General features: G+C 34.1%; 1 long non-coding RNA gene across 1 annotated transcript; it reads left to right on the plus strand.

The window, feature by feature from the left end:
- Nucleotides 1-10534: 10534 nt before the first annotated feature.
- Nucleotides 10535-27635, plus strand: LOC109025934 (uncharacterized). The gene is made up of 3 exons (XR_002004890.3): nt 10535-10713; nt 13539-13652; nt 26803-27635. It is a non-coding gene; the product is annotated as an uncharacterized lncRNA (long non-coding RNA).
- The last annotated feature ends 200 nt before the right edge of the window (nt 27636-27835 follow it).

The raw sequence follows: 27835 nt of genomic DNA on the forward strand, positions 1-27835 counted from the left end.
TATCATAGTTTTCAATAACTTTGCAGTTTTAAAAATTATTACCTCTGTTTATATCTGTAGATTTGAAGTTTTAGGGTTTTTAATGCAGGCTTTAATCCATGTCTGAGAACATGTGTAACAATTTAAACCTCCACTGGTATTGCATGAATATGCCCATATTTATGCCTACTGGATTTCATGTTTTGCCTAATCAATCTGATTTAAATTATGCTGTAATTTTAATCTGTATTATGAATGTAATGTTAATCTGTATTATTGATTTTATTTCCTTGAGCAGCACTTTAAAATATGATAAAAAATCTTCATGTTGTACAATCCAGAAAAGAAACAGGGATGAAAGGAGAAATTTTCAGGCAGAAAGAAGCCAATCAATCTTGAACTTCAGGGATTCAACTGAAGAATGTTTCTTGCTAGAACTAGGAGTTGATCAGATAAATGTCAGGTACACATGCATGTGTTATGGTCATCCTGGAAGAGCAAGAAGGGGCCCCACCCAAAGTTCATTTGGCCTGATGACACCACACACACCAAGAGGCTATGATAAAGGTTTTACTTACAGAATTGAGGCCTTAAGGAGAGGAGGGCAGGTCTCTCAAGCAGTTCTGAAATATCTTGGGAGAGCAAGAAAGGCCTGGGTGTTCATTGCATTTAGTGTATGGGACAGTCCTCTGGTGCAGTCAGGAGCTTGTATGGTTCTAATTGCCCACTGGCACCAAAGAAGGAAACCCCAGCCTTTTTCATCGGCTTGCCCATTGTGGGGCACAAGGGGAAGAGGAGAGGGTGAGACTTTAAAGCTGCCAGCAATTAGATATCAAAAAATGGGGTCACATTCCTCCTTACAGTATGTCTCTGTGTGTTTTACCCATCTTCAACTACTATCTTATATGTGTGTGTAATTCTGTTCTGTGTATCTACAAGTAACTCAATTTTATGGAATTGCTTTGTTTGCTTTCAGCCTTTGTTTTCTATAGCTTCAGCAACAAGTCCTTGATTTGCTGTCTCCTTTCCTTTGTTCACAAGCATCTCTGTCGCCCTTGAGAACTAATTTTATTTTTATCTTTGCATAATCTGGGAATCTAAAAAATTTTGTTATGTTGAAAGTTTTTCTAAATCCCATTTCCCAAAAAACTTAATCAATAAAAGAAGTGTTTTGCCTTCAAAAAATAAGTCAATCACTTTCATGTAACTTGTGTTAAGACAGTTCCCAAATCCAGTTTCTAACTCCTAGTCCTTTAAATAGCAACCTTGTGAAGAAGAGGATGACAATGTCCTACTGCAGGCAATCTCAGGTCTCCCATCTTGGGAGTCAGCATTCTAAGATAGTTTTCAAGATTCCCAGTCCATAAAATATGTGCCCCGTGTTATTCCTGGGTTTGTGAATATAATTAAAGAGTCATGTCCCTGATGAAGTTATGTTATACCACATAGTTGATGTCAAAAAAGGGAGAATTTAGATTGATGTGACCTAACCAGATGAGCCCTTAGACAGCACTGAGGTCTTCCTAAAGGAGATGCTCCATTGCTGGCTTTGAAGATGGAAAGGCTACCTTCACTGAGCCTACAAGTGTCCAAGGAAGTTATGGACAGCTCACTGGATCCTCATTAGTTCCTTCCTGCAGCTCAATCTCCTTTGACTTTTGACTCCAGTGACTAAGAATAGTGTTTATTGAGGGACCCTGCTTTGTGCTATGCACTGTTCTTCAAATAGTCACAGTTGGAGACTGAGCTGTTGGCGTAAGATTTCTGTCATGGTCAAAAATGTTCTCAAACTTCTCTGATGCCAGTCAAATAAAACCCATGAGCACAGCATCCTCTTTATTTTAGGTAAAACCTCACTGGTGACCCTAAATGATATGACTCAGCTGGTGATGTACAATATCTCTCAAGCTTGCCCTCTGAGACAGGGTTGGGATGGAGAAATTCGCCAGCGGAAGAAATCTGTCTGATCCGGTGAAAGCTAAGATATCCAGAATAGCTTCAAGCATCTGGATATTTTAAAAGCTGGCCACACTCCTTAATTCAGTGGTTTTCGAATATGTGCTTCCTTGGATTAGTGAAAAATATTGATTTCATGTTTCAAGATTGGTTAAAAACGTATGTGGTTTTATTAGCAAAGTTCTCTAAAGTGCTGAAAAAGCAAGAGAACCTACTACCAAAAAACATAAACTAGAATGATAGCTAAAATTTTATTGTTTTAACCCACTTAACGTATCTCTGATTATCTAAAGAATGTATGTACAACTATACTTCTTTGTTATTTTATGATTGTCCTGGATTTTCTCTGTCTAGGCTAACTTGATATCTGTGCCATCCTCCCCAGGCCAAACTCTCCTCTTGCCATGAAGTTCAGTATTTCTTAGGCCATCAGAGAAAAAGAATTAAACCAACATACACTAAGCATCTACTGGCCGTCAAGTACTGTGCCTTCATGCCTTTTTGCCTTTTGCATAGAAGGCCACATGTCGGTTCCAGTTAGGATTTTTTGAGGTAGGCACGAATTTTACCATTTTGGAGGGGAACAAACTGAGGATAAAAGAGGTAAATCACTTGCTCTAAAGTCACTATTCACTGCAATTATCCATGTGTCTTCATTACAAAATGTTAATTTTAAGAAGCTATGATAAGTTAACTGATGTTGCTCTGACTTCAATACATTTAAATAGTCTCGGTTTCCTACAAGAGGAAAAAAATTACCTGGATGGCCAGGCGTGGTGGCTCATGCCTGTAATCCCAGCACTTTAGGAGGCTGAGGTGGGCAGATCATGAGGTCAGGAGATCCAGACCATATTGGCTAATACAGTGAAACCCCGTCTCTACTAAAAAAAAATACAAAAATTTAGCTGGGCGTGTTGGCATGCGCCTGTAGTCCCAGCTACTCAGGAGGCTGAAGCAGGAGAATCACTTGAACCTGGGAGGTGGAGGTTGCAGTGAGCCCAGATGGCACCACTGCATTTCAGCCTGGGTGACAGAGCGAGACTCCATCTCAAAAAAAAAAAAAAAAAAAAAAAAAAAAAAAAAAAAAAAATTACCTGGATAATCCTAACTGTCTCTTCATAACAATTGTACAATTGTGCCCCTGAATTGGGGTTGCCACACAAAAGCCCACAAAAATAAAAACACCCTTATGATCATTCCAAACCATTCTCCTCCTAAATGAATTAAAATCTAAGACGCACTGAAAGAGCACAGGAAGCCAATCTTGAGTTTATGTCCAGCACTTTTGAGAATAGAAAGAGAAGGAAGAAAATGAGATTGGTACCACTGGTCTCTCCAATTCAGGCAACATGGCTGAGGCACATAGAATTACTGACAAGACGCAACGCGAGACTCAAATCTCAGTCAAGCTGTTCGTGGAAGCAAGGTGAGGACAGAGTCTTTCTTGAATGTTGTAGAAATAGAGCCAGACTTAAGCAATATCTACCTTAGTTAAGCATTGTTGATTTGTTAAATATGACTAAATGATCCCATGTGACAGCTTAAAACAACACAGAGAAATACAACCCTTTTTTTTCTTTCCTAAATTATTTTTGGAAATCACCAGGCCTCTTTTAAGAATACATTAAGCCAATTTTGTATTAATTACCAATTTTTTTAAAAATTGCAATTATTAGAAAAATGGAATTTTGCATTTTTCAAAGGTGTCTTCTGATCTTTAGAAACCTTTGTTCTTTAGTTAACTAATTGTATACAAATGAAAAATCAATAAGCATATTTAAATGTAAATTTTACATCATTTTCCCCCCCACTTTTGAAGTAGTTCTAGTTCTTTCAGTGGTTTTGTGCCACGATATCAAAAATGTGATTTATTTATGTTTTCATTTTTTCAGTATACCTAAGATGTGAAAACAATTTGTGCCATCAGTAAAACGTCATTTTAACAAATGACCCTAGAAAGCCTCACTACTTCCAACCAGCTTCCTCTCCTTCTCCAGAGGAACCAGAGCACTGATGTTCACACTCTGAAGAAGCTGGAGCACTTTGTGTCCTAACTAGAGTTGCCATGAGCCCAATTCTTATCACGCTGTCACCACTTCACCACCAAACCAAAGGCTTCCACCCGTGACTCCCCCGAGCTTGTCCAGTTTCTATGTCAGTTAGGCAGTTACAAGCAAAGTCAGCTATTTGATACCAATGTGGTGGACACAAAGGAACATGAGGACAAAAGGGGATGAGGGCAAATCCCTGCTGAACATGTGGTCTGTGCCCCATACTGCACAAGGCATTTTGCATATTCCATGTCATTAAATACTCATAGCCCTGAAAACTAGCTATAACTGTAGTCATTTCCAAGTGACAAATATTAGTATCGCATTTGAAAAAAAAAGTCAAAAATCAAACAAGTAAAAAGATTTAAGTCTAGATGGTTTTTCTGAATCCAAATCCCTTGAGGTGATATGATTTACCCTGTTACGTTTATTTGGTTGGTTGGTTTGTTTCATCTTCCTCCCGCTGCCTTGCTTTCCTCCAAACATACACATATAAACAAAACCAGAAGGTTTTCTTGGCCTTTCCTTATATATAAATTCAACAAATAGTATTCATGGGGTGTGATGGAAGGGCTTTGTCAAAGGCTCCTATAAAACAATACTTCCCCACTGTGTTTGTCAGATTTTGAAATTTTCATCATTTGAATTCTTAGAGTATTATGGGTTTCACCTGTCTCGCTACCCACATGTTGATTTAATCCTTGTAAACATTTGTCTTGCTTCAACTGTGCCTATGCCTGGTTCTAATGATAATCCTGCATTAGATAAATAAAAGTTATTATATGTGAACAACCTGAACCAAATAAATAATTTTTATTCTGATACCAAGCCCATGCTGGTAAGTTGGATCACATGACATAGAACATCCAGGAACCTGTCTCACCTGTGATCTCCACAGGTGCTACAAGCCAACTGTGAGCAGCTCAGAGTCCTTCGCCCATGCGTTCCTTCTTGCTCCTGCCTAACCCTGCAAGACGTCAGCTTCCTCTTTGCAATCACTCACCTGGCTCAGGCCTGATCATTCTGATGGGAAAGTAGAGGTACAAAATCGTGGGAGAAGAGCTGACGTTTATCCCTCTTCAATCCACGATTCCATCCATCTGTAGAAGATGATAAGTAATAACTGCTTTGCAATGCTGTGAAAATTACGTAGAAAACACCTCTCTCAGTGCTCTATATGCATTCTTTGAGTTTAGTCGTATCATTTTTAGAGGGGAAATTTCATTTCATCTTAAAAATTGGCTGCCATTATCTCATAGGATGAATTAGTTAATTTCTGTCTAACCCCTCAGACAATGAGAGACAATTAAATAACAGACACATTATATAAATTTAAGTGCTTTAACAGTGCCTTGCACATAGCCAACATTACCCATACATATAATAAACTACCTAAGCATGTACATATAATCTATCCATTAGCCTATTTTCTATGTATTTATGTATCCATTTATCTGTGAAGAGGGACAAGAAAGTAAATCCATTTTATGTAAGTTGGTGTAAGTGATCTTTCAAGGACGGGATACAGAGAGATATATAAAAACAAATAAAATAAGCCCTTTAGGGATGTATGTGTAAGAATTATAGACAAAAAAGGCTTAGAAATACTCAAAAAATATAAAGTGCAGGCCAAATCTGAGATGCAGTTGGAACACATTCTGTGTGCTCAGAAGAGGGAGAATTGCAGGCTAAGGAAATCAGGAAAGCCTTTGGAATATGGAACTTAAAAGATGAATAAGGGAGATTACTACTGTTTGCCAGGCACTAAGGATGGATATAGATATTTTGTATGACTTATCTCCCCAATTTTCACAGCACCAGAAGGTGGATAGTACTTATCATCATTGTAGAGATGAAAAAACTAAGACCAAGCTCACACAGCTGCTGTGAAGCAGAGCAGGCATCCTAGACTCACAGTCCTTTATTCTTCACGAGATGCTGCCTCTTCAAGGAAGAACAGAGACCTGGTTGGGGAAATGGTAAACTCAAAGATGTATCAGGGAAAGGGGGAGGAAAAGACATTTTATTGAAGTAAAAGGCAGGTATGAGATAGTTTTGGCTTTTATATTTATTTTAAGATAAAGAAAAAAAGAGAAAATGTAATCATTATAGAGTGTAGCACAAATCAGCATTTTTGAAGTGTTTTATACATAAATCAATAGCTAAAAGAGAAGACTGAAATGTTGTCACCACAAGGAAATAATAAACAATTAAGAAAATGGATATACTAATTCTCTAATTTGATCATTTCACAATGTATACATGTATCAAAATATCACCTTGTACCTCACAAATATATGCAATTTTTGTCAATTAAAAATAAAATGTTCAAAATGAAGAAAATAGAATAAGACAAAAGTGATGGAATGTTGCTTTCAAGATTGTTTTATAAAAGACTGATTTCTGTCTGGAACACATTCTCTGGTCATCTAGCTTGCTAGCTTTTATGATGTTAACTGCTATACAGAGAGGCCCACTGGCAAGGATCTGAAGGCAGCCTTTGGTTAACGGTGAAAAAAATAAGGTCCTCAGCCCAACGGCTCACAAGAAACATCATCTGGCCACATGAGTAAGCCTGAGTAAAGTCATTCTCAAATCAAGCCTTGAGATGAAACCACAGCACCTGCTGACATCTTGCTCACAGTCTGTTGGACCCTGAAGCAGAGGGTCGCAGCTCAGCTACATCCAGATTATAGGTATACTGAAAATGTGAGATAATGAATGCTGTTTCAAACCACTTCATTTTAGCAATCATAGCAATAGAACCCTAGCACATCGTGCTTTGGGAGTTTAAACTTTATTGTGTTTTTTTATGGGTACATGTACACAAACACACAGATACATACACCTTAGCAATCTCATTACTTTTTTATGATTTGGACAGTCCAATGTACTGTACAATTTAGGTACATATTTCCAAAATAAGACACGTTCTCAGGTGCTAAAATGAGTTGAATAACCTTAGAAATTAAAATGGAGCCTGGATACAAAATAACTCAAATCTCACAAGCATTAGGCATAAGAGAAGCTTATTAAATTGTAGTTCTACTAGAAAAATCCTGAAAATCAAGAAGATAACACCTTTTTTTTTTTACAATACAGAAAACAATCTTCTACAAAATTCAATGCATACTCACAACATATTTTGCTTATTTTTTATTTTATTTTTTTTGAGATAGGGTCTCACTCTGTTGCCCAGGCAGGAGTGCAGTTGTGCAGTCATGGCTCACTGCAGCCTCAATTACCTGGAGTAAAGAGATCCCCCTGCCTCAGCCCCGAGTAGCTGAAACCACAGCTGCCTGCCACTATGCCCAGCTATTTTTTTTTTAATTTGTAGAGATGAGGTCTTACTGTGTTGCCAGTGCTGGTCTTGAACCCCTGAGGTCAAGCAATCCTCCCACCTCAGCCTCCCAAAGTCCTGGAATTATAGGCATGAGCCACTGCATCCAGCCATATCTTTTAATGACAACATTGCAGGGCTAATTCAGTTTTTCCTGGAATGATTTAATGGCATTTATTGTTATTGTCCTCACCTACAGGCAGTGGCAGTATCTAGTTTTCCCTCTCAAAATGTTCAGGGGATAATATTCAGTATCTTTAATTAATGAGATTCCAGGGCCATCAACTCGGCATCTCTGTAAAGACATAAAAATAACAAGAGAAACAATAGAAAATAGGCAACACAAAGGAAAGCTGAAGCTGTCAGTGAAACTTCTCTAACATAATACACTTTAAAGAAATATGTACTTTAACAATCCTATCGGATTTTTTATTGTTAACTGAAATTATAAGTTGCAGTAGAGCTGAGAAATGGAACTTTAACCCAAATAAAGCATGGCTATCTAGCCGGTTAATTCAAGGGGCCCAATCTACTGATTTCTTCTCAGAACATGAGGCAGAGGCCATGCAGTGTTCGAGGTGAGAAGTTTCCAACTGTGCAGTAATTGCTAGTAGCACACAATAAACAAATGTTCTTACCAAAAGGCAGATAGACTGAAATTGCTAGAGCCAGGACAATAAATGCACAGAGAAATGAATTAGAGAAATACATTCTAATTGAATGTATTGTACAACTTATCACCACAGACCAAAGCTAATACTTAATATAATTCTCAGAAAGCAGGAGAACATGCAATAATCTGACATGTGCAACTGCATAAACGGCATAAAATTAAATGCAGTGGAACTGTAAAGTAATGAGACTGTTGAGGTGTATACGTGTTTACGTTCAAGTATATGCTTGTACAAAAATGTAGCAGGAATTAGAACTTTAAATGAGTGCTGGTTCTTTTCCTTTGGAAAAAAAAACCCATGTGTATTGCAGTGATATCACACATGTCTTAGTTTAGTAATAATGAGTATTTTTACTTAAGGACCCGTCAGAGGCAGTTGCTGAGGCATGCCCTAAAATAAAATGTTCACGGGGTTGGGGGGGTGGGGGCAGGTAACCTAACTAATCTTCGCAGATTGCCTAAAATAAGGAAAACATGATGGGGTCAGATAATCTGGAAAGTGAGTACTCCACATATAGAAGACACCTCCACTCAGCCCAGGCTAAGTGATGCCATGAGGGCCCTCTATTACCAGACTCTTATTTTTCAAAGGAAGTTAGAAATCTTTATTTAATGTAAATTTTCCTGATTTTTAAGTTAGTAATTAATCCAAGTATAAAATTATTTTGCAGACTAAAATGCTTAAGGAAAACAAAACACATCTATGGTTTAGATTCAGCCCAAGATGACTGCTGTATAATCAGTCCATGAATTCCAATGACCTCAACACTCAACTCAATACAACTCAACACTGCTTGATTGAGGCTGGTTGATAAGATAGGAGAAAGAGGTAGTGTTTGTAGTGCTACAGAGAATAGCATATGGAAAATAAATGTAGGGGCAGGACAGAAGGAAATAAGACTGAGGCACATTTTGAAAGCCAGTAATCTAAGATTAGAGTAACAGCAAAATGTCTTTTTTTTTTTTTTTCAGAGGAAGATATACACAATGGAAAAAAAATCAAGGATAAGGCTAAAGTAATAGAATTAGATGTGACTATTTTATTCATTAGAGTCTTCCAGAGAAAGAAAATGAATAGTGTGTAAGATATGAGAGAGATTTTTTTAGGGAATTGATTCGTGCATTTATGAGCCTTCAAATTCTGCAGGATACGGAAGCAGGCTGCAAACCCAGGGAAAAATCAATGTTGCAGTTCAGGTCCAAAGGCCTTCTTTTGGCAGAAAGTCTTCTTCCCCTGATGAAATCAGTCTTCATACTGTTAAGGCCTTCTACTGATGGGTTCAGGCCCATCCACATCATAGAGGGTGATCTGCTTTACTCAGTCTATCAATTTAAATGTTAATCTCATCCAAAACATGCTCATGGAAACATTCAGAATAATGTTCTGGCCACTGTGGTCCAGCTGATTTGACACATAAAACCAACTATCACAACCCCAAATATAACAAGATCACTGTGTCAAGCTTCCCAAGAGACTACTGGAATAAATAACCTATTCTTCATTCTGTTGTTTGGATAGAAACCTCTAGTGAAATTAAAGTTTGCTTGTTTGCAAGTGACTGCTTCCAAAAGAAAATAAATACTTCTGTGAAATCAAAAGCAAATTATGATTCTATTGTTTTTGTTTTAGAGAATCTTCAAAATAAATAAAGATCTTCAAAATGATCCTATTTTTTCTGTTCCAGAGAAATATTGCTTATTCGCAGAATTGTTAATCAAGTAGACAAGAGAGGAAAATTTTAATACCACTCAAAGCATCATAGAATTAAATCATTAAGCAATTTTGTATTGGGGATTTTAGAATTATGTATGGCTTTTCATCTTTTTATTTATCTTTTATACAAGATTTGAGCCGGCTTTTTAAAAGACACAATCAATAAAATATATAAATACTAAAAATATATTCTAGAACAGATACATAAATTTAAAACACCAATTTGAACAGAACATGATGAAAGTGAAATGTTGGCATGCAAGTCATAAAGAATCACAGAGCTTTTAAAGATATTTTGTTCTAAACTTCCTGGAAGCCAATGCTAGAAAGGTAATGTGAAAAGGTATTTAGTTTCATTGTGGCTAAGGAGACAGACTCCATGACTCACTAGCTAAACAATTTGTTTGTTCCTAGATAAGAACATGGGTGCATAACACAGAAACTCCAGGATAATGATAGGTACTAATGTAGGACCTAAGCATTCCTGACTCTTCCATTTAGTAACTATTTAAGGATCACCATTAACATTTACTTATTTGAAATGTTACTCCGTTTCTTTGAAAATAGAATTTCTTTGTCCCTAGGATATGAATCAAGCCAGCATACAATAACTGATGTTCGTGCCTCACAGAAATTCAAACAAATAAGTCTACGAATACGTCTATCCAAGTTGATCCATGTTGTAGAATGTACTCGAATTTCATTCCTTTTTAAGGCTAAATAATATTCTATTGTATCTAAGATACCACTTTGCTTATCTATTTAACTGTTGATAGATATTTAGGTTGTTTCTACCTGTGGGCTACTGTGAATAATGCTGATGTGAACATTGGCGTACAAGTATCTGTTTGAGTATTTGTTTTCAGTTTTTGGGTATACACTGAGAAATGAAATTGCTGGATCATATGATAATCTTATGTTAAAATCTTTGAGGAATCACCAAGCTGTTTTTCATAGCAGTTGCACAAGTTTAAATTCCCACAATAAAGAAAACAAGAAGGTCAGTTTTTCCACAATTTTTGCTAACGCTTTTTTTTTTAAATAGTAGTTATCCTAATGTTTTTAAAATGGTACCTCAGTTTGGTTTTGATTTGCATTTTTTTAATGATTCAAGGTATTGGACATCTTTTCATGTGCTTATTAGCCATATATGTTTTACTTGGAGAAATATCTATTCAAGCCCATTGCTCATTTTTGATTTGCTTGTTCGGTTTGTTGTTGTGTTGTAGAGACCCTTTATTTTGTATATTATCCCTTACTAAATCTATAATGTGAAAATATTTTCTCATTTTGTGGATTTTTTTAACTCTTCTGATAGTGTCTTTTGGCAAAAAAAATAATAATTTTAATGAAGTCTAGTTTATCTACTTTTCTTTTTGTTGCCTGTGAGTTTGGTGTTTACCCAAGAAATCATCAGTTATTCCAATGACATCTAGCTTTTACCAAGTTTTCTTCTAAGAATTTTGTCGTTTTAGTTGTTACTTTCATGTCTTTGATTTTATGTGTTAATTTTTTATATGGTATAAAATGAGTTAACCTTCATTCTTTTTTATACGGATATCTAGTTTTCCTAGCTCTATCTCTTAGAATGACTATCCTTTCTTCATTCAATAGTCTTCGAACCATTGTTCAAAATCTTTTGACCATTTACACAAATGTTTATTTTGTGGCTTTCTTTTCTATTTAATTGGCCAAAATGTCTACTGTTATGACAGTACCATATTGTTTTGATTACTGTAGCTTTTAAATAGGTTTTAAAGTTGAGACGCATGGGTCCTCCATCTTGATCCTTCCTTTTGAAAATTGTTTTTTCTGTAAGGGTTTGCTTGAGATTCCAAATATATTCTAGGATTCTTCTTCTATTTCTGCTAAAGCACCATTGTGGTTTTGATAGAGATTGTATTGAACTGTAGAAAGCTTTGGATGATATTGTTATATTATCAATATAAAGTCTTCCAATCCATAAATATGAAATTTGTCTCCATTTATTTATGTCTTCTGAGAATTCTTTCAGTAAAGTTTTAGAGTTTTCAGTGTGCAATTCTTTTGCCACTTTTCTTATGCTTATCATTCTTTTTGATTTTATTGTAAGTACATTTTTTTCTTTATTTTCTTTTTGATAGCTTCTTGTTCGTGTATAGAAACACAACTGATTTTTGTGTATTGATTCTGTATCTCATAACTTTGGGGAATTTATTTATTAATTCTAATAAATGTGTGTGTACATATTTTTTAGAGTTTTTTACATATAAGATTATGTCATCTGTGAACAGGAATATTTTTACATCTTCTTTTCCAATATGGGTATATTTTATCTCTTTTTCTTGCCTCACTGCTATTTCTAAGACTTTTCAGTGCTATGCTGAGTAGAAGTGGGAAATGTGTGCACCCTTGTCTTGCTCCTGATCATAATGGGGGAGATCTTTCATCTCTCAGCATTTACTATGGTATTAGCTGTGGGTTTTTCATGTATTGACTTTATCATAGTGAGTAGTTAACTTGCTTTTAGTGTATTTGGTATTTTTATCATGAAAAGGTGTTGAATTTTTCAGAATACATTTTTTGCCTCTATAGAGATAATCATTTTCCCTTTGTTCTAATAATGTGGTTTATTATATCAATTAATTTTCATATCTTAAAACTTTCTTACAATCCGAGGATAAATTCCCCTTGTTCATGGTATACAATCCTTTTAGTATGTTGTCAAATTTGCCAGTATTTTCTTGAAGATTTTTGTACCAGTACTCACAGAGGATAGTGATCTATAGTTTTTTCTACTTTTAGCAATTCTTTCTGATTTTGGTATAGGGTAATGTTGGTCTCAGCAAATAAGTTAGGAGGAATTTCCTCTTCTTCAATTTTTTGAGTGCTTAAGAAGCATTGTCGTTAGTTCTTTCATGTGTTTGGTAACATTTACCATTGAAGCATCTGGTGGAGGGCTTTCTTTTTTGGGAGATTTTCAATGATTGTTTCAATCTACTTACTAATTAAAGGTCTATTCAGGTTTTCTGCTAATCAAAATTCAGTCTTGGGAGAGAGTGTGTTTCTAGAAAGCTGTTCATTTCATTTGGTTATCCAAATTGTTGGCATACAGTTGTTCATAGTATTAATTTATTTATGTAAAGTCTGAAGTAATATCACAAATTTTATGTATGATTTATTAATTTGAATCTCCCTCTTTTACTCTAAACAATCTAACTAATGATTTGTCAATTTCCTTGATCTTTTCCAGTAAAAAATTTTGGCTTTATCCGATTAAATCTATTGTCTTTATAATTTATTTATCTCAGTATGAATATTTATTATTTCCTTCCTTATGCTAGTTTAGTTTTAATTTGTTCTTTATCTAGTTCTTTAAGGTGCAGTTAGATTCTTGATTTGACCTTTTTTTAAATGTACATTTTTACAGCTATATCTTTTCCTCTTAGCACTGCTTTCACTGCATTCCATAAGTTTTGGTATATCATGTTTTTATTTTTATTTTCCCAACAGTACTTCCTAATTGTACTTGTGATTTCTTTTTTGACTCAGTGGTTGTTTGTGTTGTTTAATTTCCATTTATTTGTGTATTTTCAGTTTTCTTTCTATTATTTATTTTTAGTTCCATCCCATTGTGATTGAAAAAATACATTACATGTTTTTAGTATTTATAAATTTATTAAGACTTGTCCTATGGCTTAAAACATAGTCTATTCTGAGGAATGTTTTATATTTACTTGAGAAAAATATGTATTCTGCTGGTACTGGGTCAAGTTTTCTATATATCTGTGTTAGGCCCAGTTACTTTAAAGTGTTGTCTAAGTCTTCTATTGTAAATCTTTCTAGATGTTCTATTCATTATTGAAATTGAAGATTTGAAGTTTCCAGCTATTATTATGTCTATTTCTCCTTTCAATTATAGTAATATTTGTTTCATATACTTTGGGACTCTTATATGTGGTAAGTATATGTTTATAATTGTTATGTCTTCCTGGTTAATTGACTCTCCTATTAATATATAATGTGCTTTTTAAAACTTTTGTAACAGTCTTTAGGTAAAGTCCATTTTGTCTGAAATTATTATTAGTACAGCTGTACCTGATTTACATGAAATAAGTTTTTATTACTATTTGCATGAAATATGTTTTCTCATATTTTCACTTTCAATCTATTTGTCTATTTAATACTGAAGCGAGACACTCATAGAAGGTAGTATACAGCTGGACTTTGTGTTTTTATTAATACTGCACACCTCTGTCTTATAACTGAAGAGTTTAATCCATTTCCATTTAATGTAATTACCAATAAAGAAGAGTTTAGTTCTGACATTTGTTGTTTGTTTTCTGTATGTTCTTTAGTTTTCTTTGCTCCTGATTTCCTTCATTATATCTGTTTTTGTATTTAGTTGAGATTTTAGAGTGACACATTTTGTTTACCTGTTTTGTTTTATATACTCTATAGAATTTTTCTGATTAACAGAGATTAAATAAAATAAGGAGTTATAAGAATGTATTTTTAATCAATCACAACTTGACTCCAATTATATACAAAAATTCTACTCCTATATATTTATATCTCTTTTTATATCATTTATGTCAAAAATTATATCTTTATACATTTATGCCCAGTAGCATAGATTTATAATTGTTTTTATGTTTATTTGTTAAATTACATAGAAAGTTTTGTTGAATTAAAAAGAAAAATTATAATGATATTTGGTTTAATATTTGCCATGTATTTACATTTACCAAATAAATTTGTGTATGAATTCAAATTACTGTCTGGCATTCCCACATTTCAACTTAGAGGAATTCCTTTAGTCTTTCCTGTAGGTTAAATCTAGTGGTGGCAAACTCTCTCAGCTTTTGTTTTCTAGAGATGTCTTAATGTTTTCCTCATTTTTGAAGGACATCTTTGCCAGATACAAATTTTTTATTTTCTCTAGCACTTTAAATATATAATTGCACTGCCTTCTGGCTTCTAAGGTTGTTGAGAAATTTGCTGGTAATCTAATGATTCCTCTTATGAGTGAGTTGCTCCTCTCTTGTTACTTTCAGGATTCTCTTTGCCTTTGGCTTTTTATAATGGGTTGATTAAATACATCCCAGTGTTGACTCTCTATCTTCCTTGAAGTTTGATGAGCTTCTCAGATTTGCAGATTCGAGTCTTTCTTCAAATTTCAGAAGTTTTAGCTATTATTTCCTAAAATAGTCTTTCAACACCTCCTTCGCTTTTCAAGATTTCTTAAGTGCGTAGCTAGTCTGCTATATGGCATCCCACAAGTCTTGTAGGCTCTGTTCTTGTTTCTTCAGTCATTTCTCTTTTTTTTAAACTCGTACTCATTATTTAATTTTTTCTTTCTTCAGGTTCACTATTTTTTTCTTCTGCCTGTTTAAATTTTTCATTAAACCCTGTAGTGCATATTTCACTTCAATTGTTATATTTTTCTGGTGCAGATTTTCCTTATGATTTCTTTTCCTAATTTCTACCTCTTTGTTGTATTCTCATTTTGTTCATATATTATTTTTCTGATTTTCTTAGTTCTTTGCACATATTTTTCCCATAACTCTTTTAGAATATTCAAGACAAATAACTTAAAATATTTGTCTATTGACTTTAATATCTGGGCATTGTTAAGAGTGGTTTGTATTTACTTATTTTGTTCCATTGTATTAGCTGTGCTTTTCTCTTTGCACGACTTACAAACTCTCTTGAAACTTGAGCATTTAAGTATTACAATGTAATAATTCTGGAAATCATATTCTCCTCTTTTGCAAAGGTTTTATGTGTGTATGCATGCATGCATGTCTGTATGTATTTTTTTTTATAAAAGACTGTAGTATTTCTTTTGTTTTGAGACTTTTCCAAACTTCCTTTTGCAAAGACTGTGACTTGTTGAATGTGATACCTGAAGCCTCTCTTCTTGTAGCTCATGTTCAGCTAATGTTCGGTCAGAGGTTTTCAGGAATCCTAGGAGTTAAAACAAAACAAATAATAAACCTAGAAAAATAAAGAACAGCAATCATTCTCATTCTGTGCTGGGGCACTCCAACAACACTTAGATAGGTTTTATCTGGGCCTACGATTCAACAAAAGGTGAAAGTTTAAGTTCTCAGTAGTTTATGTGGCTGCTTTTTAATGTCTAAATTTCCAAAAGAGTTTCATTCTAGTTTCTCCTCTAGGTCTAAGATGTCCTATGGCATACATCTCCACCTGGAGTCATTTGTCCCCAGCATCTGTATCACCTTGTAGCTTTTGTGAACAGTGTCTGCTGTTTTTCCTCGTTGAGTTAGGCAAACAGAGATCATCATTTTGCTTCAGTACTTTAGCTATCCTCCAGCCTGATTAGAACACATTTACACAATCATTTGCAAATAAGACCTGTTCTGTTTCCTCTGATTCAAGGGGGAAATAGTAGCCAGCTGCTACTGCTCATGACTAAAATTATTGCCACACTGAGCAGGATGTAGAGCAAGGGCGAGTAAAAATACCACAACACTCTATGACTGTTTTGTAAACAGCTTTGTCTTGATTGAAAATTTACTTGGATGATATAAACCTTTGGCTATTTTCCAGACCTCTTACAAAGTTGGTTCAGTTAGTTTCTGATAGTTTATTCAGGGGAGGAAGGGCAGCTTAGTGCTCCCAAGTCTTGGAGAGCTTCATGCTTCTAGTCTGCCATTTTGCTGATATCACTTCCCTTATATCTACTTTTAGAACATTTTTCTAAAAGGCTTGTTTGGATTAGTGGATGGTAACATGTCAAAATTATTGTTTTTTAATTGCCAGTAACACTCCACATGTTCCATAACTTTACCAAGGAGATATATTTTTTATTTTGTAAGCATTTTGTTTCTTCAACGTGCCACTTTAGATATTGAAGGTTTTGAATTTGGATAAGTTTTATAGGGTAAATGTATTAGCTATTCTTATTATATTTTCTTAGATATTTAGAAAACATTTCTAAGTGAGGGAACTAATATTGTCTGAAATTTATAATACAACAAATAAAAAATAATCAATGGCTGATTATAATGTAAGATATATTTGTTATCCTGAGATTCTAATAATTTCAGGAAATACTTCCAGACTACCTTATATAAATTTTCAAGTTTTCTTTTTCCATCCTAGAGAATGTTAAACTTTGGTTTTGTCTCCCTGTTCTAATTTCCCCCATTCTTCTACTGAAAAATGTAAAATGTATTTCTAAGAAGTGTTAGTGCATTTGCATGTTTATTGTTTTCTCCTCTCCATTCATTACAAATGCATGGCGTATTTTTAGGCAAGCAGCATAGGCTATTGCCGAGGTTGATAAATCATATTGCTCAGTAGCACTGGGCAAGATTTGCTGCCTAGCTTACTGACCTCCCAATTGTATCACTTTTTCTGATATCCTGAGTTAGGAGATTTTAAATCTTGCAATCCCAACCTTTTCATTCATTAAGATGTTGCTCATTCAATTTTATATTAACTTTCCATAGTGTTTATATTCCCTGCCAGTTGTATAAACAAAGAGGATGTTTTGGAGACCTTGAGGAGTTTGAAATTATTAACAATGTAAAAAATTTCCTGGATCAGACAAATTTGGAAAAAAGGAAGAACAAAGAAATGAATGCTTTTAACATGTTAGCGGTAGTCAGACCCACAGCCTGTACAAACCAAGGGTTTCAGGGATGGGGACATAGAGTATACGTCTGATCAGAAATATATGTTCTCACGGTATGATTCTTATAATTATCTGAATAATATAAGTGTTTGATGATTTATTCTTATTTGCTTCATGTGTCTCTTATTGGCTCTCCCTCTCCTTCAGCAGCTTGTCTTTTTCTACCACCAACATCAAATCCTAAAAACCTAGACTTTGAACAAATCCAACAAAAGAGTCTCATATCACTTACTGAAGACATGACAAAATACTAGACTCCTAATACGTGTTTCACAAATATTAATTTTGAATTTAAGTAAAGATAGGTAGGAATTAATGGGAAACTGAAAATTATAATAGACTTTTCTTCAATAATGTTATATTAATAGTTAACCTCCACACTTTCAAAAAATTTGTATTTCGTAACAGATTTTGATGTGCATTACATAATTTTCATCCCCATAACAGCTCTGTGTGGTAGATGCTGCTAATGTTTTTAATTATAATTATTATGCATGGTTAAGGCTAGTGAATTCCTGTGTTGGACCAGTGTTTAGCAGGTCATAAGTTTCAGAGCCAGTCCTCAAACCGTATCTTCTAACTCTAAGTCGATATTTTTAAAGAAAAAAGCAGCATAGGTACCTGATATATGATATTAGATAGACAATCTGAGATGGAAATCTTGCTCACAGAATACTGGCAGTAACTGTATCTACAGTAATTAATAACTTCTATAAGAAATGCCATTCTATGCCCCTGTTATCATTTACTGGGTTTTGAGTATAAAATATTTTGACCATAAGAAAATAATAAATACATAAATATTAAAGGACAGTGGTATGAATAAGATAAAGAAATAAACTTTAATATTTTAATCAAAATTTAGAAATTTTATAATTAAGATGGCCATCATTTGTGACGGAGTATGAAAATGAGTTTTTTAATGAGATAAATGGCAAGATAGATAACAATGTAGTATCCAATTTAAAGTGGCAGTAGATTTTGTAAGCTACTTTGGAAAGTGAAAAACTTATTGTAACAATTTTTTTTCTGTAAATGACAAAGCTACAGGAACATAAAAGAAAGGCAGTATCTAAGTAAAACAAAGTAAAATATTTAGTAGACATAGTCCATTGCCCTCCATGAAATATTTATATGCAGAACAAGTTTTCCTAGTTGACTCTTAAAGGCTTATTTGTAGAGTATACTATTTTTAATGCTCTTATTTCATCTATTACAATTTGGAACTTGCTATACAGGTCAAAATGGCAACATTGTGTGCTTGAGTTTTTCTCTTTATTACCACTTCAAAAGATAATAAACTATGGAGTTTATGATTATTATATCTATCAGCCCTTTACTTAAAAATTTTCCTTGTGGAAAGAAAAAGAATAATCACAGTTATATTTTTACAAAAACGTGTACATATTTATTTTAAAGCTTATGAAACAATGCTGGCAATATGCATACATGAGACAGCTCTGATCTCTTAAGATGCAATTCTTCCTTGTCTGTTTACTGTTTAAATAGATTTGTTAGTTTCATTTGCAATTTCTAAAACTTGCAGACCCTTCACAGCTATATCTGGCACTTCCACATTTAGAGTCTGTAACATGTTAAGAATATTTATTCATTCTGGATTAAATAAAAACGTGGTAAAATATGATAAATCTTGTTAAAACTTTCTCTATCCATCCCCACGAGGGCACATAACCTCATTTGATGCGCTTAATAGTTTATCATTAATATTCTACCTACCTTGAAATAACAATTAGCAGTTATCAAAAAATGATTATTATAAATTGTTAACAAATATTTTATATGTATACTTTATCCTTTTCCACAAATTTTGTAACAAATTCGTCTCCACAAAACAACTCTATAGGAAATAGAAAAAGTATCTCAATTTCCATTTGATACATACAGAAACTGAAGCTAAGAAAAGGAGCCAGGCTTGTGGTAAATCTAATAAAATACATCCTGATATATAGTTCAATGTATGGCAATTAGCTTATATACAATCTATTAGAATGGTGAAGGAGGGCCAGGCACCGTGGCTCACACCTGTAATCCCAGCACATTGGGAGGCCAAGGCAGGTGAATCACCTGAGGTCAGGAGTTCAAGACCAGCCTGCCAAACATGGTGAAACCCTGTCTCTACTAAAAATACAAAAGTTAGCTGGGCGTGCTGGCAGGCACCTGTAATCCCAGCTACTCGGGAGGCTGAGCGAGGAGGATCACTTGAACATGGGAGGCAGAGGTTGCAGTGAGCTGAGATCGTACTATTGCACTCCAGCCTGGGTGACAGAGCAAGACTCCATCTCAAATAATAATAATAACAATAATGGTGAAGGAGGTAGAAGACAGTGAGGAGGAGAAAAAGTACTGACAGTGCCAACACTGGAAAGGATGAAGAAATTATGAAAATTAATTGGAACCGTCGTTTCCTGGTAAGAATGCAAAATGTTACAGCCAATGTAGAAACAGGTGAAGTTTTTTGTAATGTTCGACATACATTTACCGTGTAACTCAACAAACCCACTCTTGGATATTTACCCAAGAGAAATGGCAGCTTACCGTCACACAAAAACCTGTACATGAATGCTTATAGTAACTGTATTCATACTCATACCAAACTAGAAATAACCCACATGCCTTTCAATGGTAAACTGGATTGCATCTATACAATAGAATACTAAGGAATAGAATAAGAATAAGAATGAACTACAGCATTGAGATATACAGCAACTTAGTCGAACCTCAGGGACATTATGATGAATGAGAGTCAGTTTCAAAAGTTACATGCTGTATCCTTTCCATTATATGATTCTCTCAAAAAGACAATACTAGCGTGATGGAAAATAGATCAGTATTTTTTGAAAGTTATGAGTGGAAGACATAACTATTAAGGGATTCTCAGAAGGAGTTTTTTAGACTGATGGTACTGTTTTGGTTTCTGATTGTCATGGGGCTACATGAATCTATGAGTGTGTTGAAATTCATCAAAGTCTTACTTTTTTGATTTACAAAAATGTTTTACTGGAAGGCAATTTGAAAACTAAAATTTAAAAATAAATATTAAACAAATAAAAGCTACATATAGAAGGTATAGGTCAAAGTAAATTTAAATGATTTTCCAGTACTCTTTGACAGAGTAAATAGCATATGTAAGACAAAGAAAAACATTAACGATTTTTGGTTAAATTTGAGATTTAAAAAATGGTAAATGAAGATAATACAATGAAACATCCAGAGTATGGTTTTTAAGCACAGCCGTGTTCCCTGTCTTATGTGACCCCAAGTGTATGTTTTCTGTTTAGATGGCTGTCAAAATAGGTGTTATATCCTCAAAATAGTCTACATTTAAAGGGACTGTCTCTTTACTTTTTTATCAGAATTGACCAGTTTTCAGGGAATTTTATATTGTCATTGATTGGTAGGGTAAAAACTAAAACTAATTTTCTCAAAGATGGTTCAAGATAAGACTATGGACTGATGAAAGAAGAATTAAATTCTGTTCTTATTTCTAGGATTCTGAAATTCACAGCAGTTGCCCATAAATATTGAAGGCAGATTCTTGAATTCCTCAGGGGTTTCAATTCACACTTTTATATTGCTTCTGATTAACATGCTAATGAAGAGTGAACTAATTCAATAGTAATATGTTAACATTCAGAAAGCAAGCTAATAATATTCTGTAGATAAATTCAGATTTCATTTAAGCTGTTTCTTTTCTATCAGATTATTTTGGATCACCAAATTCAGATAGAAGTTGTTTTATTTATGGCTTTTAAATTATAGTTTTTAAACAGAAATAATTACAGTAAAGAAGATCTGCATAATAGTATTGGGAACTCAGTAACATAGATAGTGAATGAATAGTTTTTCTAATAAATGATAGAAAAAAAGACCTGTGGTTGGGTGTGGTGGCTCACACCTGGGCGGGCAGATTGCTTGAGCCCAGGAGTTCAAGACTAGCCTGGGCAACATAGCAAGGCCCCATTTCTACAAAAACAAACAAACAACAACAACAACAACAACAAAATATATATATATCATTTTTATATATATATTTATATCATTTATATATATATCATTTATATATATCATTTATATATATCATTTATATATATATTTTTTGATATATATATATATATATATATAAAATCAGCTGGATGTGGTGGTGCACACCTGTAGTCCCAGCTGCTAAGGAGGGTGAGGTGAGAGGATCACTTGAGCACGGGAGGCAGAGTTTGCAGTGAGCCATGATTGTGACACTGCACTGTAGCCTGGGTGACAGAGTGAGACCCTGTCTCAACAACAGCAGCAACAACAAATGAAGAAAATTTCTCCCTCAACATCCCCCCTCAAATCTCTTTGGATTTAACAGCTTTATTGAGATATTTTATATATATATATACACATACACACACATGTATATGTATATATATGTGTGTGTGTATATATGTATATATATAATTTTCCTATTAAAATTTTAAGTATAAAATTCAATGGATTATAGCATATTTATAGATTTATGCCACCATCACTACAATCTAATTTTAGAACATTTTCATCACTACAAAAGTAGTATCACACCCATTTGCAGTTACTCTCCATTCTCCACTCTGAACCCCACCTTTAGGCAATCATTAAATAACTTTCCATCTCTATAGATTGGTCTATTGTGGACATTTCATAAAAATTGAATCACACAATACATGACCTCTTATGACTAGTTATTTCACTTATTGTCATGTTTTTGAAGTGTATACGTGTTATAAAATGTATCAGTTCTTGTTTATGGCTTAACCATATTCTAGGTCTGAACGTATGACATTTTGTTTATACATTTATTGGTTAATGGACATTTGGGTTGTCTTCACATTTTTTCTATTTTTTTATTTTTTATTTTTTTATTTATATTTTTGGAGATGGAGTCTCACTCTGTCACCCAGGCTGGAGTGCAGTGGCACGATCTCAGCCCACTGCAACCTCTGCCTCCCAGGTTTAAGTGATTTCCCTACCTCAGCCTCCTAAGTAGCTGGGATTACAGGTGCCTGCCACGATGTCTGGCTAATTTTTGTATTTTTAGTAGAGATGGAGTTTTGCCATGTTGGCCATGCTGGTCAAACTCCTGACCTTGTGATCCGTCTGCCTCAGCCTCCCAAAGTGCTGGGATTACAGGTGTGAGCCACCACGCCCAGCCACATTTTGTCAGTTTTGAATAATGCTGTGAAATTCACTCACACATCTTTGTGTGAACCTATGTTTTCACTCTCTTGGTTAGATACCTAGGAGTGAAATTTCTGAGTCTTATTGCAACTCTGTTGAACAGTTTAGAAAAATGTCAAACTATTTCCCAATGTGGATATATCATTTTACATATCCACTAGAAAGTGATAAGACTTACAATTTTTCCATATCTTGTCAACACATTATTTTCTATTTATTATTGTAGCCATTTACTGGGTCTACAGTAGTATCTCATTGTGGTTTTGATTTGTACTTTGTTAGTGACTGATCCTGTTGAAAATCATTTCATGTGCTTATTGGTTGTTTATGTATGGCAATCCTATGACCATTTTAAAATTAGGTGACACATTTTTATATTTTGGGAGTGTAAGTGTTCTTTATATATTCTGGATTTAAATTGCCTATCACATAAATGAATTTTATATGTTTTCTCTCGGTCTGTGAATTGGGTTTTGACTTCCTCAATGCTGTGCTCCCAAGAGCACAGAAGTTTTTAATTTTGATAATCAAAAAACAACTTCAGATGCATGCAGAAAGTGTACACTACCAGGGCCATGTAAATAATAGCATTTATTGCTAGTTCATATTATGTTGAATCACAAAAACAAATGTCTCTTCTTTAACATGAATTATACACTGACTTAAAGTAGTGCACCTTCACACAATGTTGGATTGCTGCTGATAAGGAAATGGTAGTGATAACATTTTAGTCTTCCTTTCTGGTAGTTGTAGTTTGTGCTTATAAGGCTCTGAGTTTATCTTAGTGTGATTCTTGAAATCAGGAGATGGCTAGGAAAGATATAAAAATATTGACAACTCTTCAAGGACTCCAGTTCTGCCTTTCTGAAGCACATGATAAGATTGCACTTCCACATTCTTTCCAAGTTTTGCCCATGTAATGTCAGCAGAAGGACAACAGTATTTCAACACTAATTGTTGACAAGGATCACCATTTCCCTCTCTTTTTTCCATGGAGACAGGCAATGTTCCAGAGAAGGACTGCCCCAGGATCCTGGGTTGTAGAATAAAGACAGCATAGAACAGAGAACCCTGGTTATTTTCAGAGGGTGTGGTACATGAATATGAAATAACCCTTTGTTGTTTCAAAAAACCAAAATGCCCTGGCTGTTTGTTTCTGCAGCATAACCCAGCTTCCTTAACATGACAATCACAAGGTTTTCTAAGTATATGTGTCCTATGGTCACAGATCATATATTTCTTAAAATTAAATAGATATTTTATCTATATTTTGCATGTAACATACTGTATTATTATAGATTATAGTAGTTTGGCAGTTACTAAAATCCATAGTCCTTAGTTGGGATCTACAACCATTTCTGTCTGAATTCAAAGCTTCTACTCATCCCACAAAATTCTGCTTTCTGGACTTGTAAGCACTTGTGAAAAATATTGAAATACTCAGAATTGGAAATTTAAATAGTACTAAGTTTGGTTTTATCTTCTGTTACCTCCTAAAATAACACTTCTGTACAAAATTTATAATTAATTTGAATCCACAGATTTACAAAATTGAATTTTACAATCAATAGTATAGTCACGACTCTCTATCCAGAAAACAAACAAAACCAAGAAAATGAAATAAAAATTATTTGTTGTCTCTTTCTTGGAGAGAAAAATATATTTACATTTATTAGAAAAAAGTCTTATTTTAGTTGTCCTTTATAAAAAATATAGATTTATTTATAAAATCTGTATACATTGAATAAGAAATATAATAATCATAGTCTACTATCACCTACCATTTCAGAGACTTGACGTTATGAAAGTTTGTGCAGCTCTGGCTCCCTGCATCAGAGGATATATATTTGAAAACCACTTCTACACAGAAACTGTTTGACAGGACTTAGCAAAGTAAATTTTACAAAAAACAAAAACAATCAAAAACCACATAAAGATCTTTCTTACATGTGAATGGCATATTGGACTTCTGAATGCAAGGCTTCTTCTTTTTTTTTTTTTTTTGGCATCTCACTTTTTGTGTTTGTAAAGCTCTTCTGTAGCTCCCTTATTTCCATTTATTTGCTAACACCTTACTTCCCTAACTAGTGAGGGGACAAGCAACATCACTGACACAGTCATCAGTGTATCCTGCAAAGAACATAGATCAGTAACTGGCATCACATACATAATAAAGATAAGCTTTGGTATAATGCATTTTCATTTTTGAATGGCAACTGATATATTGTGGAAAGAATATGGACTTAGTAATCAGGAAGAACTGGGTTTGAAAACCAGCCCTGCCACGTATTGATGTGTCACTGTAGGGAGAGTTGTGTAAGCCTGTTTCTTAATCTGTAAAATGGGGATACTAGTATTTGGTATAATAGGCTGTTTTGAGGATTGAAACAAATGATGTTTTAAAGTGGCCAGCACATCTGCCATTCAGTAATTGGGATTTTACATTTTACAAATGAAAGAACAAAGCTCAGAGAAGTAAAGGTCATGCAACTTGTTATTGCAAAGTCAGGAGACTTAATTTCTAATCTTCTTTACAAGATTATGTCTTGCTGTTCAATTCATATAACCCTGCAGCCTTTCCTCAAGGGAAAGTCAATCTCTTTTGCCCTGCAAATTCAAGTTTATGCATAGTCTGACCTACAGAACACTTATTTTAAGACGTCAGTTAGATAACACATTCTGTTACATGATTTAATTAATATCTTAGGTCCAAGAATTTGTAGTTTGAATTATGCTTCATTGTCATAACGTGATCATATGATCCAAATATGGCCCATATGGTTTAAGACATGGAGCTTTTAAGAGTGAAAGATGATGAAACAAATACTAAACCAGTTAAAATACCTGGACAAGAGCAAAACTGAACTGTCCCAAGGAAGCTAGGACATATAATTATCCTATTTACAGGATAATTATAATAAAATTGAAGTGACAGCCTTAGAAATAGGTGAATTACCTCAACTTTAAGTAAGTCCAATTATATCTAATTTGAGTGGAAAATGAGGAAAAGAGACGTTAATGAGTTATTAACCAGTAGTTAAGATCATTATTACGGTATTTGTGAAACTTCCCAGCTAAAGTATCTGAAAATACGGCCAACTATCGCAATACAAGAACAATGTTTGTGTCAACTGCTCAGAAACAAATAGACAAGCTCTTTTCTCACATTGTACAAATGAAGCCTGCAATGTATACATACAGAGATGTATTTTCTGACATCAGCATCTGAGAAGAGTGCATGTGTGAGTTGGGGAGACCCCCTTGTTTTTAACAGATTAGCAAAAAATTCATCTTAGTCCCTGATTTCCTTCAAGTTTCCAAAGCTTACAATAGGTTTATAAAATGACTGCATTTCTCATTATTTCTTTATAGTTAAAAGAAAAGCACACCTATGCTTGTTAATGTTTGGTCTTTACAAGGCATATGTGCTTCTGTGCTCAATAGCATGCCCAGATTTGCCTTGAGGATGAGTTTTCTGGACCTTTTCTAGTAACGTATGTAGTTATTATTGACTTTGTGATGGTCAAAAAAACAAAAACAAAAATACTTTAATCTAAAATAATTATCATCTCAAAATTATATGAACAAGTTTAATTAATGAACAGAGGCATAGCCACCATTGTGCATTACATATAATTTTATGGATAATAAATGGATAGGGTATTTCTCTGCATCACCTCCATGATGAGGACTATCTGAAATCTGCCTTATTCACTGTTGCCAAGACCTGAATCTTAAGAAACATTCATATATTTGTTGAATGTGAAAACAATGAACAAATGAAAGTTTGGAATGGTTTTAGTGGCAAATTCTTTCCCTTTCTTGCAGATAGAACTTGGACAGGCAGCTGCTTCAGGGTCAGGCATTACATGTGGTTCACTTTTCTGACAATCTACTAAACAAGTTTTTATTCTCTTCTTATCAATGCATCCTGTGCCAGTACAAACCTATTTCTTGGGTCCTTGGGCATAATGTACTACAGTTGACACTCATCAGTTAAGCAAAAATATTAATATTATATACTGGGTAGAATGCTCAAATATTAGTGTTATGCATACGTTAAATATTATAAACTCAGTATTATAATCTCCATTTCATATATGATCATACTGCGACTCAGAAATATTAAGTGACTTGCTAAGGTCATGTGTAAAGTTATAATATGCAGAAATTGTATTTATCTCATTCAAAGTTTATGCTCTTTTCACAAGGTCACTTTGTTTTCTCTAGGAAAAAGCAAGTCTTCGATTGGGGTGCTGGAAGCTTTGAAAAATTACTGTTAAATTGAAGCAACTAAAACATCTAGAGATTGACAGATCTTCCCACCAGATCCTCACCTTGTTAATGAAAGCACAGAATCTGGAAAGTCTAAACAAGATTATTGGAAAAATACAATACACACATATCTAATTTTGGAAAGTAAACTTTATAACTCTTTTGTAGTCAGACATTGTCAATGTGTTTATAGCCTCAGCAGCCTCAACAGCTACACTAATTTTAAGTATTATTAAGTTTTACCCTGCAGAAAAGTCAATTCATTTTCAACAATGTTTCAGTGAAATTAAGTGGCAGATTACTTTTTAATTAATCACAGTTTTTTGTTAATGTTTCTGTTTTATAATGTTGAATGCATTTCTAAGGGAGCCACTGTGTCACACACACACACACACACACACACACACACACACAGAGAATAAGAAAGAAATAGAATGGTTCCACTCTGATATTCTTGAGCTCTAGTTTCTTGCTGAGCTTGGAAGTATTACTTTTCAACATCTTAACGTTCTTTTGGCTTCTGCAAAGATCTATATTCTTTATTTGTTAAGTGCCTAAGAACATTTGTTTATTTAAAGGGAGTCTTAAAGGATTAGATATGAAATGTTTGCCTGGCTTAGAGAAACATGGATCTTTTCAAATAAGTAGATATGCCACCAGCAAAAAACATATTGAAAAATAAAATGTTCACTGTGTCCAGTATTTTTTTAGTAACTCTATATTTATTTATAGAATTTGACTTTCTAATCATTGTCAGTGTACCTGTTTTATGGCAAGCAAGGGCACCCAGAGGGAGAATTCATTTTAATCAAATTTAACATTTCAGGAATAGCCATGTAAACAAAACAGCCAGCCCGTTACACTGTAGACATTGGGTAGACAGATGATTACACTGCTAAGCTGTTTTACCTTGAAACTAACTCTCAGTGGTTGAAATGTTGATTTATTTCCTACAAACTGCATTTTTTTCACTGTAGAATAATTCTCA

The sequence above is a fragment of the Gorilla gorilla genome, chromosome 11, assembly GCF_029281585.2.
Source record: "Gorilla gorilla gorilla isolate KB3781 chromosome 11, NHGRI_mGorGor1-v2.1_pri, whole genome shotgun sequence".
Classification (NCBI taxonomy): Eukaryota; Metazoa; Chordata; class Mammalia; order Primates; family Hominidae; genus Gorilla; species Gorilla gorilla.